Source organism: Corvus cornix, chromosome 2 (assembly GCF_000738735.6).
Source record: "Corvus cornix cornix isolate S_Up_H32 chromosome 2, ASM73873v5, whole genome shotgun sequence".
In the NCBI taxonomy this organism is placed as follows: Eukaryota; Metazoa; Chordata; class Aves; order Passeriformes; family Corvidae; genus Corvus; species Corvus cornix.
This window is the reverse complement of record NC_046333.1, coordinates 143750233-143764051: the sequence shown is the minus strand read 5'-3', so window position 1 is coordinate 143764051 and position 13819 is coordinate 143750233.

Genomic DNA, 13819 nt, shown 5'->3' with positions numbered 1-13819 from the left:
TCTTTTATTATTGCATTGCACTTTATTTTCAAGTAGTAAACTGTTCTTATCTCAACATACAAGTTTTATTTCAATTCTCCTCCCCATTCCAATGGGGTGGGGAGGAATAGGGAGGGGTTGGGTGAGAGGCTGTGTGGTGTTTCATCTCCGTCTGAGCTTAAAACCACAAAAGATTCAGGGTAAACTGGACCCTTAGATTTTCCCTTCAACTCCTTCCCAACCACTTATTAACTTCCCTTTTTAGGTGAAGCAGTGCTTATGGGGGTTAGTTTCTCTTAAGTAAAGCTACATACCAAATGCTAGAAGTTCCTAAGTTTAGAAGAAACAGAGTAGAGTCTTACTTTCAAATTATTGCTTTCCTTTTAGATTTGGGGTCTTAACACCACAAATATAAAAACAAGTGATTGAAACAGCTCCAAATTTGTTCCATGTGTGGATAAAATTGAGAAGTAAAGATAGATTTGTAATGGAAAATTAAGCCTGTAGCTCTTGGTTTGAAAAGTTAGTGGGGAATTAACTTTTTCTTATCATCCCTTAAGGCATTTTTTGTGCCATGGGGCTGAGCAGGTGGTATGATGCCTCTTCCCTCAGTCTCTAGCAGCATTTTGCTTCCAATAGGCACAGTGCCTTTGGAACCAGAATAGTACAGCTATTGCTGAGAATAAGGCTGCAGAGCACACCAGTACTGGGTTGTTTATATTCAGGGAGAAAAAAGAGCTGTGAGTGTGTCTGACACCTGTCTAGGGCTGTAAGTAACTAAGTAAAATTTCTTTCATTCTCTTTTTGCCAAATGTTTGCCCATACGATCACTATATTATTATTATTATTATTATTATTATTATTATTATTACTGTTGTCGTTTTTTATTTTCCTCTGTGGAACATATCAAACTGAAAAAAGCCCTCTTTGCAATCTTAAATGTACCTATATCTTATGCTTCCCATTTAGTTTTGCCCCCCTCCCACCTTTTTTAGCACATCCATGGTTTTGGCGGTGTTTGGAACTTTGACATCATTCCTGCACCAAGCTGTCCCTTTTCTGCCCACTCCCCATGCAGCCCTCTCAGTTCACTCGTGTCATTCCACAAGAAGTGGAAGGTTTTCCATCACAAATGGTAGCCAGCATCAACTGGATCAGAGGCTGCTCCAGTCCAGATGTAGGATTTGTCTCCAGTGCTGAGCTGAGCTTTTGCCTCCCTGCCCAGAGTCCTTCAGCTCTTGCTCCAGCCTGCGGCAAGAGCTGTTGTGGAATTTGGTCAGAAACACTGGGGCAGGCTCTGTGTATCTCTGTGTAGCTGTTTCCTTCCTGAGGTGTCAAACTGAGAGCAACCCTCAAGCAGGCAGTCTCCTGTTAGTTACAGTGAAGATTTTGTATTGGCAAGAGGCTGGGAGCCTGCAGAGACTCAATTTCCATCCTAAGGACATATTTTATCAATTAATGTCTAAAAGCTTTAAGCATTTCTCACTTCTGGCAAGGCAATGGCTGAATTTACAGCCCTGAAGTAGCCAATATTTCCATCAGTTTCATCAGAACTTTTGCTAATAGATGATGTCCAAATAGGGCTATCCAAGTACACTTTGCAGGAGGTTTGCTTGGGAGTTTTTGGAATATATTTAATGCAGGTGAAAATAAACGGTACCTTAATGAGTAGTCAGAATCAACCATTGGCTATAAGTAACAATGAACAAACAAAACAGACTTAAGAATATGCAATGTCAATCATTTTGACACTAAAACATGTTTTATATCAGTTGGTGACACCAGACGATAGCATGATTACAAGGGGAGAGAATTGCACTGCCCACTTCTGTCTGGATAAAATAGGCAGCTTAAATCTCCTAAGATTTGCCAGGGCAGAGACTGCCTGGTGTAAATGTACACATTATGTCAACTACAATTGAGTTAAAGCAGCTGTAAATGCTGGGAGCAAGCTCTATGCTAATCCTCAAAAAAATTAAAAACTCTCCAGAAACCTTTCTGAACTGGATATAGTTGGGTTTTTGCCTGAGCATTGTGCAATTTTTAACTTTCAACACATTAAAAAATTTGCAATCAAACACAAGTGGTAAAAAATACGCAGTCATCCTCTGAAGTAAGATGTTTCTATTACTCTTCTATCCCTGGCATATCAGCCATGAATTCAATGAATTACAGAAAAATGCTAATCTCTTCAGCTTTTAAGGATAAACAATCTTTTCATTACAAACTCTTTCCAGTTACCTTGTGCAACTTTTCAGAAGTCATGTCAGTGTCATAGAACTCTTCATAGTTCTTGAATTTTTCTGATCCACATAAAAAGAAATTAAAACATACTTCAGAGAGATACAGATAGAAAAATTACAAAGGAGAATAAGTTGCTCCTTTCCTGCATCTCAGGGAATCCCTTTCATTACAGGATAGCACAATTTCTCTTCTTGAAACAAAGTTGTGTCTGTGTTCTCACAATCCACAGAACTCTACTGATCTACACATGGCTAAGGAGTCACAAAACAGGGCATATAACACTGGTCAGGAATTCACAAAAATTTCCTCAGAAACAGAAATCAGAAACAAAAATCAAAATGTTTGGAAGGGTATTTCTTCAATTTTCTGCTAAATTGTCTCATTTTATAGTAAGTTTGTAAGCATTCAGCTTCTTGTAACTTAATCACTTGGGGCAAAAGTGAACCTCAAGATATGCCAACATAAATTATATGTACAGCATTATTCAGTGCTCAGACACTGCAGATGGATTATGGCAGAAGGAGTCAGCTAGGTACGTTCCAGATATACAGTAAAAGCCTATAATTTTTAATTTAAGGCAGTTTATTTACAAGATAACTAAATGAATAAACACTCTACCTTGTCAGACTTTTATTCTACAAGGGAATCCTCTTCAGCACAAAGCTTCTGACTGATTGCAGTTCAGAAAACTTCCCAGAAAAGATGGTATTATGAAGTCTTGCTGTATTTGGACTATGCTACTCAAATGTTTAGCCACAATTACAGTTTCTCCCCCTCCCAATAATGCAACAGAAAGGTCAGTATCTCCACCATTAGTTTATGCAGCAGAACTTGATAACTCTGCCATCCTCATCCAGTAACATGGAGAAGCTCCTGGTTTATCCCAGGACAAACACGGACAGGGCACAGAGTATCAGGAGATCCTGTCTTGAGTCCCAGTTGTTCCCAGTGCCAAAAAACTTGCATGAATAAACAAAGATAAACACCTGTGGAACCTTTGAGAGTCACAATTTTTCAGATGTGAACACACCTAACAATCTCCTACACTTGGAAGAGTAGGAAACCCTGTTTCAGTACAGTAAGTAAGGCATACACTCAATTAGTAAGGCAATTAACAAATTTTATATTGCTGGCAATATAATTCTATATTGCTGCAATATAGAAAAAAACTTGGGCTGTAGGATCAGCTCCAAAGAGTTGAGATGCTGAATGATCATGAATTGCATCAGTACTGAGAGTAGTTTTCTGTACAAGACAGTTTTGTCCACCAGGGTTTTATTCAGAGAAGAAATAAAACTGAGATAAGCAGTATTTCATCACTTTTTTTGTCAGCCTTGAGTCCATTACCACAGCAAATTGGAAGATGGAATGTCAAATAACACTAACAATAGCTAGTGAAAAATGAGAGTGGAATTGCAGACAAATAATCTATGATTGCTGAAGGTTTTTTTATGTATAACAATCAGTCACTTAGATATGCCTCATTCCCTCTGTGGCTGTTATAGGAGCCATAACTGTCAACCCTACCCTGGTTTTGCTGCACTCACTCCCAAAATCTGTTCTTGGATTAAATAGGCATTAGGCATCTGTCTGAGGGTAGTGGAAAGACAATAGAGAGCCTTTGGATAGTGGAAGAAGAGTGCATACTGACAGTATGGAGGTATTTACTAGCCAAAGCTGCAGGGGGGATCTTAAATGAAGTGATGTCGCAGAATGAGAAAGACTCCACAGCTAAAACCATTCATTTACATGTCTATGCAAGAATAATGAACTTACCATGAAAAATCACGGATGATGATTCAGCTGAAAGTACAGATCTCCCTCCTGGTTAGGAGGATGTACTGACCTATAAAGTTATAATATTTTGCCAAGGGCCTTCAGAGTTAAAAAAAGCATGGTCCAGTAAAGCAAATGCAGCAGTAAAACCTCTTAAGTTACAATATAAGAAAGGAACATGAAAAAAAATCAGCACACTTCAAGGCACCAAGGTCACCAGAACCAGACTCCAATCAGACAAGAAATTAGAGAAACTAATTTAAGGTGTAGGACAAAGGGTGAGGGTGACTTTTGTAAAAGTAACCTCTGCAGTATTACATATTACTCACTCAGAGCGAAGGAGGGAGAGGACAGAGTAGGGACTTCTCTGAATGACTGGAGAGCTAATATAAAGAAAAAAGGAAGACTTTCCTTCTGTGGTGTGTAAATGTCATTTTGAGGTAGAGAAACCCTATCCAGATGGGACAGAATTCATCCAAACAGTGATTTTAATAATAAACTCCTGAGAAAGAGCTCATGGGGCAACAGAACTACACAGAGGGAAAGAAAAGTGAAAAGCCTGAGGAGCTGGCTGGAGAAAAGCAAAAGGGATGACAGTGCTTGCAAATTAAATGAACTAACTCAGAGCTTAAATTTGGGATTTGAGAGTACTAATAAAGGAACAAGAAACAAAACCTCATGAAAGAGGTCATTAGAGGTTTAATGCCCAAACACAAAAAGTTTAGCAAAATAGAAAAGAAGGCCAGGAGCACCTATGTAAAGAGAAATGGCAACAGAATGTCTGAAACCACAGCTATGAAATCACAAAGGCAAAGATATAAAGTAGGCATGGACACGAAGTGCTTGCAAGGTTTGTGAACAGTTTGTAACACAGTCCCCTATGGTGGAGGACATTCCACTGAGTTGAAGGTAGGCAGCAATATCACCACATTATCTGCTGTTCTCTGATTTTTATATTGGGGAGAAGATGGTGGTGTCTTGTCAACACTTGTAATTAAGATATTTTCTTATCTTCACAGATCTGGGAAGTTTACATTTCCCTCCAGAATCTTCTTTTCTGTTGACTAATTGTCTTGGGGTGACTTTATGATGTGTATCCCCTATCGCTGCTCTATGTCCAGAAATTAACTTTGTGCCTTTCTGTGCCTTTAAACTGAGCCTGGGAGGGGGCAGAGGAAAAAAACTGAGCAAACTTTTCAAAACAGTTGTTCAAGGACACAGATACACACTCCTGTGCGTTCTTCTGCTGTGGTAGCAAGAGCAGAGGAAGCACCTTTCTTGCTTTTCAGCCAGCTTTTGGCTCATTTTCTCTGGAGGGAGACAGAGAGTTGAACTTTGTTTTCCTGGGACTTCAGTTTTTTCTCCTCTTCTGGACTGTTTCAACATCAGAAGACATTGGGAGAATTTTCCACTGAGGCCCTGGAGGTGGGCCCACACCGACCCAGCTCCGAGGAGGAGGAGAAAGATTACACTTACGGAAGGACTCTGAAATCTTCCCAGGTTTCTCTCCACAACGAGAGGTTTTATTATTTAGCATTATTATTCTTTTCTTGTGTGTTTGTTAAATAAATAGGTTTTTTATCTCTTTCACTTTCCTCCAAGGAAAATTTCTTTTTTTCCCGAACCTGGTGGGGGAGGGCTGGTTGTAACCTGCCTATCAGAGGATATTTTCCTCCAAATTTGTCCAAACCAGCACACTAATGGATGAAAAATCTGCAGTCCATGGGAAATAACTCTTGTTACTAACTAGAGGATAATTCCTCTAATCTGTCCCCAGATACCATTTTTCACAAGAGCATTCCCATCTCATGAGAGTCATACCAGGCTCATGGGAGCAGAGAGGAGCTGGGAATGCAGATCAGGGCACTGCTGATAGTTACCCATCTTCCCTGAGTGGCAAGGAGGTAGCATGCAAAGGGCCTTCAGAGGAGAAGGTAGTGAACCACAAACCACATGAATTGCCTTGGCTGAAGGTAGCCCAAGCACCTCATCCTGGGGAATATGCATGGCTCAGACACCACCTGTATTAGCACAATTCATCTCAGGCCTTCAGGCACCAGCAGGCAGGTGAGCAACTTGGCCACCTTCAAGAGATCATAGGCAGCTTAAGTTACCCTGTGGGCTACAAGGGACAGCCATGGAGCATTTCTTTTTTCTCTGACTGAAAGTGTTCAAAATTAAAGAAGAAGGACAAAGAGGGTTGCACAAGCAGCATAATGCCAGCTCACGGACTTTTCAATCTAAAATGTTGAGATATCTTTATTGAGACACTGGCCTGCCACTTGTCTGTGCAGGTGTCATGAATTGAACTAATAGCCCTGAAGGATTAATTTCAACTACCAGATGAAGAGGTAAAGGGAGGGATGTTGCAGAGACACAACATCCCTAGATGCACATGTACCCCTGTGGATACAGCATGTAAGGTGTGCTGTCTTTGCAGAATAGACATATGAAAGCCCTCTAATGACTTCTTCCCTGGTCTTGCAGAGCACAGCTGGCTTGCAGCTGGAAAAAGCTCCTTGTAACCTTGGTTGCCCAGGCTGGTCCAGGCTGCAAACACAGAGAGTTTCCTTTAGAGCCCAATTAGTTTTCTCTGTCTTTGTAGCCATCTCTTTAAGCAATACAAATGCAACAGAAACAGAGAAGATGCAGTTCCAAAACTGCAGGATGCTTGCTTCTCTGACAGCCTGGACCAGAGGAAACACCCTTCAGTTTGTTTTCCAGTAAAGTCTTAGCAAGTTATTAGATGCTGACTTTTGCACTAAACTTCTCCGTCAATAATCTCAGCTAAGAACCCTGCCAAGAAAAATTGCTGTGAGGAAAAAGAGAGAGAGGCACATAGGATTCAGGGTGCATAGGAAGTAGCTGAAATAAATGTATATTTACAAGAGGAGATAATTTTTATGTTCATGCTGTTTTGTGGATGCCTCCAACAACTCAATTTTCCTGTGATATCACAGACTCTGGATATATTTTAGGTTTCCAGAAACTAATTTCTTCTTCAAAGACCTTACAATACAAGTATTTTACACAGTGGATTATGAATTAAACTCTGAGCTGAGTGAATGGCAAAGTCCACAAATGCAGTACATATCCTAGAAAACAGAACCAAACACTCTGAAAAAAAAAATCTACTTAATATTTGTGGGTCATTATAACAAACTATGGACTCAGCACCAGACCACGATCCTGCACTGGACCCTCCAATGTCTTTAATTCCTTGAACAAAGAAAACAAACACAGGAACAGTTCTGTGTATAAGCACAAGATGAACTACATGAAAGAAACATAACATTTTGTTGTATTAACCCTGTCTGAACTAAACTGGTATTAGAAAGCAATTTAAATCTTCACCTCAGAAATAAGCAAGAGTCCTCATTGTGGCTGTTGCTAAATTGTACGTGTTGCTGGTTACTCATTGCTTCACCATTGTGGTAAAACCTGCCGAAATACTATGAAATATAGCATAACACATAGTACCACTGAAATACATGGTACCTGCTTCCACAATATGTGTCGAATTTCTTCCCTACCAGTGCCCCACTGATTTACACTGCTTTTATAGAGACCTTTCACCTTGCCCAACTCAAGCTTCTAACTCTTTTGCTTTGTTTTCATAAGTGAAAATTCTCCGTTTCCCATTGTCAGAATGTTCCTTTCAAGCGTGCAGTAAAATGTTTTGCAGCCTCTCTCAATCATATTTCATCAATTTGTTGATAGTTTTTTCCACAGCTGATTTGCCTCTTAATTGTTTTCATTTCTGTGGAACAGAAAGTTTTAAAACATCAAGTATCTATTTTAGTCCATTTATCTTAGTGCTGTTATTTTGTTTGCAAATGTAATCAAGCAAAAATCATTTGTACCAAAGCAACCCTATCTTTCAGGTTTGTGATCTATTTCTCTTAATCTTTCAAAATGATGTTTCAGTTAGAGTTCCCCAGGCTTAGATGCTAAAAAATAAAGAACTTTTATCTTCTTTTTGTTCTTTCAGAACTTAAATGTATCTCACACAGTCTCCCACCCTACACGTTAGTGCAGCTTCTCTGCACTGTAAAATGAGAGATTAGTCATCCTGCTCTCTGTCTTGCCCTTGTGATCTGCTGCAGATGCTGTCAAGTTGTGATTGGTCTGGCAACTTGTAAGTGAACTTCAGGAGAATTTCTGTCTTTTTTGCATAGTCCACTCACAAAAATCACCATGGGGTTATTTTCTAAAATTTTCAGTCACACAGATCTTCCTATCAAGCTTTCTAAACGTCAAGATTATTAATAAATTCTTACACAGATATTATTTCAAATCCTTTTTACTTTTCACTCCATCTCCCAGTTACTGGCATAAAGCTAATCAAAGATCTGCTTTCCACGTCTCTTGATACTTTGATTCATTTTATTCTCAAGATCACTTTATATTATCCTGAGTTCTCCTTTTAATTCATTTTGTTATTAATTTAACCTCCTTTGGTAGCATCCTCCTTCTCCAGAAATCTGGCTGCTTTTCTGTCATTGAGGATTGAAACTTTATGATCCCCCTGTCTCCTTAGTAAGAGAATCAGTTATCCACAGCAAAAAACTAACCCTCTTATCAAGTAAGCTGCTCATTTGCAGAATGCTCTCTCTTTACTTTGGTTTCCCTTCTCCAGAAATTTCTTGAGCTCTCTTGGGTTTAACCCATTCCCCAATGTCCATACCCATCATCACCAGCAGATCCACTGCCTCCCAGAGCCAGAAGCTTTTCCAACTCTTGATTCCCATTTCCTATCATCATTCTGGAAAGCGTACAGCCCTTTTACTTGTTTCTTGAAAATATTTTCCCATGCTTTTTGGCACAGAATTGCTAACAGGACCATACTTTCTCTTTAGCCTGCTGGAGATCTCCATTTAGACACACTCAATTGCGTTGCAAACTGGGCTGCCAGCCAGCCACAGGTATGTCAGCTCGTAACTGTCTAGTTCAGGCAGCCAGCTGTGTCTTCAGCAGCTTCTGCTGTTTTTGTATTGGAGGCATGAAAATAGCAGGGCTACCTCAAAGTATGTTCTATTACTTTTCCTTTTTGCCAGGGTGAACCGAAGGAGCTATAAAGGAGAGTTTTACATAACATAACTTTATTGGCTGAGTTTTGATGCACATTTCCTTAGACTTTTTCTGGAGCCACAGGAAGATAATAAATTCCTTTAGGAAATTATTCAGGCACATAAATAACAGTCCTTAGGAGAGCAGTTCTTGGAGGCACTCCCTTTCCATCAGCACTGGCTAGACAGACCAAAGGAAAGTGCCTCCATAATACATCAGTTACACAAAGTGCTGGGCATTGAGGGATCTGGATATTCTGTTTCACAGCCACTGTCACCTGCCCTGAGCCATGTTGCATGCTTGGTTGACATACTGACATTTCAGCCTGTATTGACCAGTGCAAATGTCCTTACTGGGGTTTTGTAATTTCAAAACTGATGCATCCTCCATTTCCTTCTTCAGCAGCTCTTCAGTCATTTAGTCATAGCATGGGATATCTGCATTTGTCCTCCCAATTTTTTCTTCCAGTATGGCTATGGACTTGTATTGTGGATAGAGAAAATCTTTGCTGGCTTCAGGCAGGAAAAAGAAACCAATGAAACAAACCCAATTATAGACCCAGTCACTGCTGCATCTCAAACCACTGTATACAGAATAACATGTGGGTCATTTAAAGCAGAGTATAAATGCTGTCATATGATATTTTCTAAATAACACAAGCATCCCAATTAGTCATTTGCTATTGCTACTGCCCTGCTCCACCAGTCCGTTGGCAGGAGGGGACTGTCCCCTCCAATACAGAGGATGACCTCTATCTCCAAGGTCTCAGCCACACAGATGTGCCAAAGTGTCATCTGCCAGGATTCTAATCATGGGAAGATGAAGGCAGCAAAAAAAACTTGCACAAGCCTACAAAGAGGAACCGTTTTAATTAATTACCCCTCTCCCAGAAGAAGTGCCTGAGACTAAAATTATAATTTTTATAAAGAACCCAACCTATAAACAGAACTAACTAAAGCAATGTAATCCTATGGTGCACATCTCACTTATACCTGAGGACTCATAAGTGAACATGGAAGAATAAAAGTAAGAGTAAGAATAAGAATAAGAATAAGAATAAGAATAAGAATAAGAATAAGAATAAGAATAAGAATGATTGGATCTGTAGGAGTACCAAGAATCCACAGTTTTCAACTAATAATTGACACCATTCCTCAAACAAAAAAAGACCAGGCCACTTATCTCTGGTTCCATTGGCTTCATCTGTAATTGCAAATACTGAGGCTTACTAAAGAAATCAAGCATGACAGGTTCAACGTCTACTTTCAGTCACCACATTTGACAGCCCCACAAATCTGTGTAATAACATTTTGGCCATAAAATACACTGCGCTATTTTAACACTCAACACGTTTATGCTTGAAACTGCCTCTTGAATTCCCAGGAAGGCATTAGAAGAAAATTAAAAAGCACAGCCAAAAAATATAACCACAGTCAGCCCCCACTCATAAAGTTTAATTGGAAAGCAGATATTAAGTATGTATCTTTATTACATTTTGAAACAATGAATAATATATATGTTGTTGGCTAAAGACTGAGCTCTGAAGAGTGAGTATATTGTTTTATTATTCAAACGCAAGTGAAAGTGCACTGTATTTTCAATTCATATGGGCACCACTTTCTGTGAAATAAATAAATACATCCACCAGCCTCAAATGGTGATTTACATACTCAAGTACCTCTAATCACCATCCTAAAAGCAAGGGTGGAAAGAACAGTAGCCAAAGCTGTTGCCAGGACAACTTATCCCTGGATTTAGCATTATCATGAAGGGAAAACCTACAAGGAATTTAATTAACCAATACCTCAAACTTGCAGCCTGCCAAGCACTGCCTACTCTCTTTTAAATCCAAAACCCTCAGGAATGACAGCACTACTGGTGGCTGCACCCGCTCAACAGAGAAGCAGCGTGGGATATGTCCACAGGACTCCTTACGAGCCAGCATGAGCCTCCCCCATGCCCTGGCCCACAGCAGGACACACGACCCAGAAGTCATGCCAGACTGGCTGTCAAACTGGAGCCAAGTCCCAGCTAATACATCCTAGAATCTAAGAATTATAGGATTGCCTATGCTCGAAAAGAGCCTTAAGATTATCAAGTCCAATGGTTCACTCAGCACTGCCAAGTCAACCACTAAACCATGTCCTTTAGTGCCACATCTACACGTCTTTTAAATAAATCCAGAGACGGTGACTCCATCACTTCCCTGGGCAGCCTGTTCCAAAGTTTGACAATGCTTTCAGTGATAGAATTTTTTCCTAATATCCAATCTAAATCCTATCTCCTTTTCTGTTAAAGAATATATTAACCTGAGTTTTATATTTCAGTGATCTGATCACACTGTCCTTGGTGACCTGAGTGAACAGGATTGCATCTGTCACTCTCTCTAGATTTAATCTTGGACATAGAATCATAGAACCATAGAATAATTTAGGTTGTGATGAATCTTAAAGTTCATCTAGTTCTTCTTTACCCTGTAATGGACAGGGACACTTTTCACTAGACCAGGGTGATCAAAGCCTCTTCCAATCTAGCCTTGAACACTTCCTGGGATGGGGCAGCCACAACTTCTCTGGCCTGTTCCAGTGCCTCACCCCTCTCACATTCAGTGAGTTTGAGGAGAAACCAGTCTATCAGACACATTTGGTTCATGCAGTTGGTTGGATGGCAGACAAAGATGTGGCAATATAGACAGGATATCCATGCTGCAGCTACTCCCTACTCCTTTATTACTGCAGTCCTAGGCCCTAGGGTATATCAATGTGTCCTGCAGCTGTAGAGGAGGAGGAGGAGAGAAGATCCAGCAGGCAGGAATTGTGCAGCAAGATTGATTGATTTAATTATTTTACAAACTCTTTTATAGACTTTTTTTCTTCATAGTCTAATTGGACAAAGGACCAGCCACCCCTTGGGGGTGATTGGCTAAAATCCTAAAACATCCATTGTCAAAATATTTTTCTACTATACCATAAACAAGACTTTTCAAGGCTGCAGGCGTTTGGTTGTTTACATACTCTGCTACCTCTTCTGTGAGAGAGAAAAGTCTCTCACAGACTTAGAAAATAGCAAGAAAATCCTTGCTAGCAGCATTTTTGTATCCACACTCCTTCAGACTTCTCTTACATCCTGCATTTTTTGATGGGAGATGACAGAATTTGTCTCATCATTTGTGAGCAACCTTTCAGTTCTCCTCAAGATTTGGACTGCCTGATGTCTACTGCAGTGTTGAGCAATCTGCTCCAGTTGACCCTACTTTGAGTTAGCAGGTAGCTGACCACTGGGATCGTGGTTTTGTCACCACCAGAGCTGATGCTTCAAAGCAGTTATTCTTTAATTTTTCCCCCCTGCTTCAAAATAATAGTTAATAAGTGTTTGTTAATTGGAAATTAACACCATTATTAAAGTTTTAAACTGTGGTGGGCAAGAAGGCAAGTTGTTAATGTCAGCATTAAAAAGGAGGATTTAAGAAGGCAAATATTAAAGCAGCATCCAAGAAAGTTTTGAATTTCAAGAATACCATCAAGCAATAAATCAATAAGTGGAGGAGGAACAACAGAGGTTTGCATTACTCATGCAAGGAAAGAACAAAAAAAACATTAGCAGGCTTTCAACACTTTCATTCCTTTCTGAGGTTTGTCATACAGTCATGTTTACATTATATGTTTTTGTAGTCTCTCATTCTTCACTTTCCTTTCAAGAGAATGTTCTGGGAGATCTAGAACACTTTTTTAACTGGCTTTTCAAAAATTTCTTCTATATTTCTCAAGACTTACTTTTTGATATTGAACCTCCTGGAACTAGTCACGGGTGTTTTTGGTCCGAGATCTTGGTGAGATGAAGGATGAAACAGAACATGCACTAGTGATAGAATGTCTCCGTGGATCCCTTGTAATCAGCGAAGCTCTTCAGGAGCATTTGTATGGTCCCATTACCCCTAAAACAGAGGATGGCCGTAATCCCGTGGCCAAGACCACGCGGCAGCCAGCTGTGCATGACTGTAGCCGTTCTGGCGGAGGTGCCTGCACTGGATGAGCCCGGCCCCCTCGGGAGCCCGCGCCTTATCATGGACCCCATCCCTGTCTTGGGGTCCCCTGCCACTCGACTGTGAATGAGGGAGCGACGCCGCAGGTGCCGCAGGTGCCGTGGGCCACGTGCAGCAGAGAGGTGGCCCCCACGAGCAGCCAGGAAATGGGGGTCGGTGTGGAAGCCCGCTCTGAGCACACGGCTCGGAGAGCCTTGTAGAGCGAGAAGCGGCAGTTTCCAAAACGACACAAGAAGCCGCGCAGCGCTGAGCTGAAACGAGGCCGCTCTCAAAGCAGCGTGGAGTTGGCAGAGCAGAACCGCTCGCAGGGCGCAGGGCCGGCAGCGATGGCAACGCGGGGCCGCGCAGAGCCCAGACACGCGCTGGAGCAGCGCGGAGCAGCTGCAATGCGGGGGCCCAACCGCAACATTGGAATCGGCGAGGCAGCAGCCTCGCGGGACACGCAGCCACAACAAACACGCAAGCACATGATAGGAGAAGTTGTAGCGACTAAAATCACAGGAACTGTGAAATGGTACAATGTCAAAAACAACTATGGATTTATAACACAAGATGATACAGGGGAAGATTTATTCGCCCATAGAACTGCCATTAAAAGGAATAACTCTAAAAATTACCTGCAAGGTGTAGGAGATGGGGAAGTTGTACAATTTGATATAGTACAAGGAAAGAAGGGTTTACAAGCAGCAAATGTTACTGGGCCTGGGG